Below are 8,498 nucleotides of genomic sequence, written 5' to 3' on the forward strand. Positions count from 1 at the left end.
ATTCCCAGTCCAACCTGTCTCCAGATGCCGTCCCATTCCCAGTCCAACCTGTCCCCAGATGCCGTCCCATTCCCAGTCCAACCTGTCTCCAGATGCCGTCCCATTCCCAGTCCAACCTGTCCCCAGATAACGTCCCATTCCCAGTCCAACCTGTCCCCAGATGCCGTCCCATTCCCAGTCCAACCTGTCCCCAGATGCCGTCCCATTCCCAGTCCAACCTGTCTCCAGATGCCGTCCCATTCCCAGTCCAACCTCTCTCCAGATGCCGTCCCATTCCCAGTCCAACCTCTCTCCAGATGCCGTCCCATTCCCAGTCCAACCTGTCCCCAGATGCCGTCCCATTCCCAGTCCAACCTCTCTCCAGATGCCGTCCCATTCCCAGTCCAACCTGTCCCCAGATGCCGTCCCATTCCCAGTCCAACCTGTCCCCAGATGCCGTCCCATTCCCAGTCCAACCTGTCTCCAGATGCCGTCCCATTCCCAGTCCAACCTCTCTCCAGATGCCGTCCCATTCCCAGTCCAACCTGTCCCCAGATGCCGTCCCTTTCCCAGTCCAACCTGTCTCCAGATGCCGTCCCATTCCCAGTCCAACCTGTCTCCAGATGCCGTCCCTTTCCCAGTCCAACCTGTCTCCAGATGCCGTCCCATTCCCAGTCCAACCTGTCTCCAGATGCCGTCCCATTCCCAGTCCAACCTGTCTCCAGATGCCGTCCCATTCCCAGTCCAACCTGTTTCCAGATGCCGTCCCATTCCCAGGCCAACCTGTCTCCAGATGCCGTCCCTTTCCCAGTCCAACCTGTCCCCAGATGCCGTCCCATTCCCAGTCCAACCTCTCTCCAGATGCCGTCCCATTCCCAGTCCAACCTGTCTCCAGATGCCGTCCCATTCCCAGTCCAACCTGTCCCCAGATGCCGTCCCTTTCCCAGTCCAACCTGTCTCCAGATGCCGTCCCATTCCCAGTCCAACCTGTCTCCAGATGCCGTCCCTTTCCCAGTCCAACCTGTCTCCAGATACCGTCCCTTTCCCAGTCCAACCTGTCCCCAGATGCCGTCCCTTTCCCAGTCCAACCTGTCCCCAGATGCCGTCCCATTCCCAGTCCAACCTGTCTCCAGATGCCGTCCCATTCCCAGTCCAACCTGTCTCCAGATGCCGTCCCATTCCCAGTCCAACCTGTCCCCAGATGCCGTCCCATTCCCAGTCCAACCTGTTTCCAGATGCCGTCCCATTCCCAGTCCAACCTGTCTCCAGATGCCGTCCCTTTCCCAGTCCAACCTGTCTCCAGATACCATCCCTTTCCCAGTCCAACCTGTCCCCAGATGCCGTCCCTTTCCCAGTCCAACCTGTTTCCAGATGCCGTCCCATTCCCAGTCCAACCTGTCTCCAGATACCATCCCTTTCCCAGTCCAACCTGTCTCCAGATGCCGTCCCTTTCCCAGTCCAACCTGTCTCCAGATGCCGTCCCATTCCCAGTCCAACCTCTCTCCAGATGCCGTCCCATTCCCAGTCCAACCTCTCTCCAGATGCCGTCCCATTCCCAGTCCAACCTGTCTCCAGATGCCGTCCCATTCCCAGTCCAACCTGTCCCCAGATGCCGTCCCATTCCCAGTCCAACCTGTTTCCAGATGCCGTCCCATTCCCAGTCCAACCTGTCCCCAGATGCCGTCCCATTCCCAGTCCAACCTGTCTCCAGATGCCGTCCCATTCCCAGTCCAACCTGTCTCCAGATGCCGTCCCATTCCCAGTCCAACCTGTCTCCAGATGCCGTCCCATTCCCAGTCCAACCTGTCTCCAGATGCCGTCCCATTCCCAGTCCAACCTGTCTCCAGATGCCGTCCCTTTCCCAGTCCAACCTGTCTCCAGATACCATCCCTTTCCCAGTCCAACCTGTTTCCAGATGCCGTCCCATTCCCAGTCCAACCTGTCTCCAGATACCATCCCTTTCCCAGTCCAACCTGTCCCCAGATGCCGTCCCTTTCCCAGTCCAACCTGTTTCCAGATGCCGTCCCATTCCCAGTCCAACCTGTCTCCAGATGCCGTCCCATTCCCAGTCCAACCTCTCTCCAGATGCCGTCCCATTCCCAGTCCAACCTGTCTCCAGATGCCGTCCCATTCCCAGTCCAACCTGTCCCCAGATGCCGTCCCATTCCCAGTCCAACCTGTTTCCAGATGCCGTCCCATTCCCAGTCCAACCTGTCTCCAGATGCCGTCCCTTTCCCAGTCCAACCTGTCTCCAGATACCATCCCTTTCCCAGTCCAACCTGTTTCCAGATGCCGTCCCATTCCCAGTCCAACCTGTCTCCAGATACCATCCCTTTCCCAGTCCAACCTGTCCCCAGATGCCGTCCCTTTCCCAGTCCAACCTGTTTCCAGATGCCGTCCCATTCCCAGTCCAACCTGTCTCCAGATACCATCCCTTTCCCAGTCCAACCTGTCTCCAGATGCCGTCCCATTCCCAGTCCAACCTCTCTCCAGATGCCGTCCCATTCCCAGTCCAACCTGTCTCCAGATACCATCCCTTTCCCAGTCCAACCTGTCTCCAGATGCCGTCCCTTTCCCAGTCCAACCTGTGTCCAGATGCCGTCCCTTTCCCAGTCCAACCTGTGTCCAGATGCCGTCCCATTCCCAGTCCAACCTGTGTCCAGATGCCATCTCTTTTCCAGTGACAGCTCTGTTCGCTCGCTGGTTGCAACAGGAGATGCTTTCATGCCTGTCAGGAGCAAACTTAATTCGAATGACACTTCTCTCATTCAATTCAATTCAACTTTATTTATACAGCATCAGGGGGGGGGCTAAACACACTTCTGTCACACACAAAAAAAGATGTGCAGAAAGAGTTGCAGGTGGAAAACGTTCCAGATGGTTTCTGGAATGTTTCCTTCTAGATGACACAAACGATGATGTTTTATTTCTGCTCATCAATGCCTGGCAGCAGCTTCAGGGAATCCGGTCCAGAGACCAGAGTTCTGCATGATGGTTCTGTTCACCGTCATGCAGAACCAGCAGCAACAGCGTGCTGGTGGCGAGAGAGCAGGTTTTATGCTGAACGGGCGAAGAGACGACATCGCGCTCCACATCTTACTGATTCTATCTGAACAATCCCAACCAAGACAGTTCCAAAGTTTCCTCCTGAATCGTTCTCATGTCCAGGCCCTTGTGATGTTTTAGCAATTTCAGCGTCAAGACTTTAAATCCCAGCAGAGCTGTTAGAGAAAAGGTTTACAGAGACCTCAAATCTGATGAAGGCTCTAATGATCCACACCAGATTTCTGGACCTGGTCTGTGAGTTTCTGCATGCAGAGCCGAGCTCTCCGCGTGAACAGGATGGGAAAGTGTTGCAGCCGTCACACAGAGCAGCTGTGGAAGAGTTAAATGCAACACATATATAATTATGGGAGTTTGGTGGATGTCTCTGCTGTAAATCAGCCGTTTGCAGCCGATGCAGGGGACTGAGAGGGTGAAAATGGACTGCCTTATTAGTTCCAGCGGGACCTTGCAACCAGTCATTCTGCCACCTGGAACAGTTCAGCACTTTCTTCCTTCATATTTGACCCACATGAAGAAACGACTGAACATCCTAATATGAAATCCACATGTATGATGGTTAAATTGGGTTTTATGAAGACCACACAATGACTCATCAGAATGGTGTGTTTGACTGTCTGAGCTGACTCTGGTTCCTGAACTGGTTAAAGAAAACCTGAAAGGAAAACAGTCGTCCCACAAGGAGGGTCTGCATGTCTAAATCAGGAGTTTCTGTTGACGGGATGGAAGACCCGGCTTCTCTCCTGAAAACAACGTTTCATCGTTGGCTATGGATTCCTCGGCAGAAAAGCTCCAGATGTCTCCAGATGTTTTCTTGTTACTTAGTGAGATCAACATGTCCACATCTTCAGCAAACAAATCTTCCATCCTTATTGAATAACTTCATGTTCTTGTGTGAGCCAGAGAAACTCTGAGTGGCCTTTCTGCACATGAAAGGAGCCTTCAGCTGTCCAGATGGTGTTTTTCTGAAGTTTGCTGAACATTTCCTGTGTTTTTAATATGATCTACAAGTAAAAGTCATGTTTGCCTGAATGCAACTGAGAAGCTAGCCTGTGCCTGTAGTGTGTTTATACCAGCCTGGTACCTGCAGCCATGAGTCTGCAACACACGTCGCGCTGCACCCTACAGGAGGACAGCAGCATCGGTGAAACTGATCAGCTTCGCCGGTCAGTTTCCTGAAACGCGTCATGAGGAGGCGACCTGAGCACAGGACTGTAACACATTCAGTCTGCATCCAGGCCTAGTGTTTACATTCATCCTGACAGTTTCTCCACAGCAACGTGGTTGTTAACCGTTTCCTTACCAGAGTAGAAAAGCCCAGTCTGGTCGCCAGTCGCTCTGTCTGCTGGTCGTTGCCACATACTTCAGAAACAGATGTAATATTTGTGTCAGAGTTCTCGCCATCTCCTGGCAGGAGAGAAAACGTGGACAGTCCCAGACCTTTGCCTCAGCTGAGTCATAAGTCCCTGATCCTGGTCTGGACGGACATCAGAAGGACTTCTCCACTGTGGACCAAACCCAGTTTTTTTTTAAATTGGCAAACTGTCTGGCAGCAACGTACAGGTAATAAATGTGTTATCCTACCTGTTTACCTGCCTCTGGCCACGCATGAGGAATACGAGCTGAGTTTCATCTCTTTTCTTCTGCTGTTTGGTTTGGACGTCACTCAGCTGATTCGTCACTGCTGTCACCCATTCTGTGGTTAGAAGTGCATGTGCTCACCTGTTCACCTGTTCACCTGTTTAGCTGCTCACCTGTTCACATGTTCACCTGTTTAGCTGCTCACCTGTTCACCTGTTCACCTGTTTAGCTGCTCACCTGTTCACCTGTTCACCTGTTTAGCTGCTCACCTGCTCAGCTGCTCAACTGTTCACCTGTTCACCTGCTCACCTGTTCACCTGTTTAGCTGTTCACCTGTTCACCTGTTCACCTGCTCACCTGTTTAGCTGTTCACCTGTTCACCTGTTCACCTGCTCACCTGCTCACCTGTTCACCTGTTTAGCTGGTCACCTGTTCACCTGGCTCTGATGAATGTTAGGCTAAATGTGCAATGAGTGAAAGTCATTCTGGAGTAGTTTTGTTGGTCTAATTTCTATTTTTTTGCATTTGCAGGTCTTTATTCTGCAGAGAACCATGGAAACAGCAGCAGGTGGAACAGGTTGCGTGGCATTGTGACATAAAACGGAGTGACCAGGCCTCGTGGAGGTGAGCTTGGAGTGTACGTCATCAGTTTTCATCATGCTTAACCGCCTTTGGCTCAGTGAGTTCTTGTTGCACATTCAGCTGCAGCAGGCAGGATCTACCACACACGAACACATGGCTTTAAACCTGGATGAGGAACATCACGTCCCGAGCTGCACGCTCCATACATCTCATGCACTTCACAGACGCCACTCGTCATTTAGAAACACTTCGTCTCTGCAAACATAAATGACAGTCAGACGGGTCTGGCTGAAGTTCTCCAGACTGAGCATGAATGCTTCCTTCTGAAAGCCATCGTGTTTATCCTGCTCCGTTCCATCCCCAACAGTCAGCTGCCTCGCTGCAAAGATCGTCTGGCAAGCAGCTTTTCTGACCTCTAAATGATTTACTGAGGACTTAAACATGTCCAGGTTTTGACCCCACTCTTCTTTTCTGCTACTCTTCATGCTTCTCATTTGGACCGGTGTGCAAATCGAGCCAGTTATCGGAACGTTTACAATGAATACCGCCATCAGTAGACTCTGAATAAAGGAAACGAGAAGAAAGTAAGTTTTCTGGCAGAGATGCCTGCTGGTTATTCTTAGAAAAGAAGTGGCTGAATGTCTGAAAAGGCCCCAGAGCAGGCTACCGTTCAGGCAGAGGTATCACTCCTCCGAGTGAATGCATAAAAACACGCGCTTGCATATGGCCGAGCCAGTGGAAAGGTAGACACCACAGAGGAAGAAAAAAGAGCCGAGCCAGAGAGAGAGTGTGTAAAGGAAATGTGTGATGTGATTCAGTCGCTTACTGTCCAAACCTCAGAGGCTTTTCAGAAGAAAACCCTTCAACCTGCTGTTGTAATTATGCTCTGCTGTTTTGGTGCAGCAGCGTGAGACACATAATTCGCCTGGAACCGCATCACCTCTTCAGCAATTTACCTTGAACTGGCTCGAGTGCGTTCTGGCTCACACCCAGAGTCAGCCAAAGTAAAATTTGTTGTTTGTGCCGGACGACGTGGGAGACTGGAAGTGCACGTAGGAGCAGGTTAATAAAACCATTCTGTATGTTGTTCGTTTGACATGAACATGTGTGTGACATCTGGAGGACTGATGTGAATGACTGTCAGGAAAGTTGTGGCTCTTTATTAGCATCTTAAAGGGAAACTGAATGCACTTTATACCCAACCTGAAATGTTCTCTGATTTATCATTGAAACTTTGGAGTCCTGCTTTGGTGAACGCCGTCCATAGTTGAAGTTCCGCTGCTCCTCTCTCCTCTGACAGCTCTGCTTCGTCCCAGGCAGCTTCTCTTTCCTCTGATTCTGTAGTTTATGTAGAGAAGCCTCTTCAATCCTGCCGGCTATACCTCCTACTGATTCCTGTCGGCTGGAGACGGGATGGAAACGGGATGGAGACGGGACGGAGACGGATGAAGACGGGGTAAAGACGGGATGGAGACGGATGAAATGGGATGGAGACGGATGAAGACGGGGTAAAGACGGGATGGAGACGGATGAAATGGGATGGAGACGGATGAAATGGGATGGAGACGGGATGGAGACGGATGAAATGGGATGGAGACGGGATGGAGACGGATGAAGACGGGATGGAGACGGGATGGAGACGGATGAAGACAGGATGGAGACGGGATGGAGACGGGATGGAGACGGATGAAGACGGGATGGAGACGGGATGGAGACGGATGAAGACGGGATGGAGACGGGATGGAGACGGATGAAGACAGGATGGAGACGGGATGGAGACGGGATGGAGACGGATGAAATGGGATGGAGACGGATGAGACGGAATGGAGATGGGATGGAGACGGTATGGGGACAGTATGGAGATGGGATGGAGACGGTATGGGGACAGTATGGAGACAGGAAGAAGACGGGATGGAGACGGGATGGAGACGGTATGGGGACAGTATGGAGAACAGAAGAAGACAGGATGGAGACGGATGAAGAAAGGATGGAGATGGGATGGAGACGGGATGAGACGGGTTAGAGACGGGATGGAAACGGGGTAAAGATGGGATGAAGAAAGGATGTAAATGGGATGGAGACGGATGAAGACAGGATGGAGATGGATGGAGACGGGATGGAGACGGATGGAGACGGGATGGAGACGATGAAGACGGGATGGAGTTGGTATGGAGACAGTATGGAGACAGGATGAAGACAGGATGGAGACAGATGGAGACAGGATGGAGACGATAAAGACGGGATGGAGTCGGTATGGAGACAGGATGGAGACAGGATGAAGACAGGATGGAGACAGATGGAGACAGGATGGAGACGATAAAGACGGGATGGAGTCGGTATGGAGACAGGATGAAGAAAGGATGGAGATGGATGGAGACGGGATGGAGACGGATGAAGACAGGATGGAGATGGATGGAGACGGGATGGAGACGGATGAAGACGGGATGGAGACAGGATGGAGACGATAAAGACGGGATGGAGTCGGTATGGAGACGGTATGGAGACAGGATGAAGAAAGGATGGAGATGGATGGAGACGGGATGGAGACGGATGAAGACAGGATGGAGATGGATGGAGACGGGATGGAGACGGATGAAGACGGGATGGAGACGGGATGGAGACGATGAAGACGGGATGGAGTTGGTATGGAGACGGTATGGAGACAGGATGAAGACAAGATGGAGACAGGATAGAGACAGGATGAGGAAAGGATGGAGACGGATGAAAACGGGATGGAGACGGTATGGAGACAGGATGAAGACGGTATGGAGACGGGATGGAAACGGGATGGAGACGGGATGGAGACGGGCTGGAGACGGGATGAAGACGGGGTAAAGACGGGATGGTGACGGATGAAATGGGATGGAGACGGGATGGAGACGGATGAAGACAGGACGGAGACGGGATGGAGACGGGTTGGAGACGGGATGGAAACGGGATGGAGACGGGATGGAGACGGATGAAATGGGATGGAGACGGATGAAGACGGGATGGAGACGGGATGGAGACGATGAAGACGGGATGGAGTTGGTATGGAGACGGTATGGAGACAGGATGAAGACAGGATGGAGACAGATGGAGACAGGATGGAGACGGATGAAGACGGGATGGAGACAGGATGGAGACGATAAAGACGGGATGGAGTCGGTTTGGAGACGGTATGGAGACGGATGAAGACAGGATGGAGATGGATGGAGACGGGATGGAGACGGATGAAGACGGGATGGAGACGGGATGGAGACAGGATGAAGACAAGATGGAGACAGGATGAAGACAAGATGGAGACAGGATAG

Source organism: Telmatherina bonti (genome assembly GCF_933228915.1).
Source record: "Telmatherina bonti genome assembly, chromosome: 3".
NCBI classification, from domain to species: Eukaryota; Metazoa; Chordata; class Actinopteri; order Atheriniformes; family Telmatherinidae; genus Telmatherina; species Telmatherina bonti.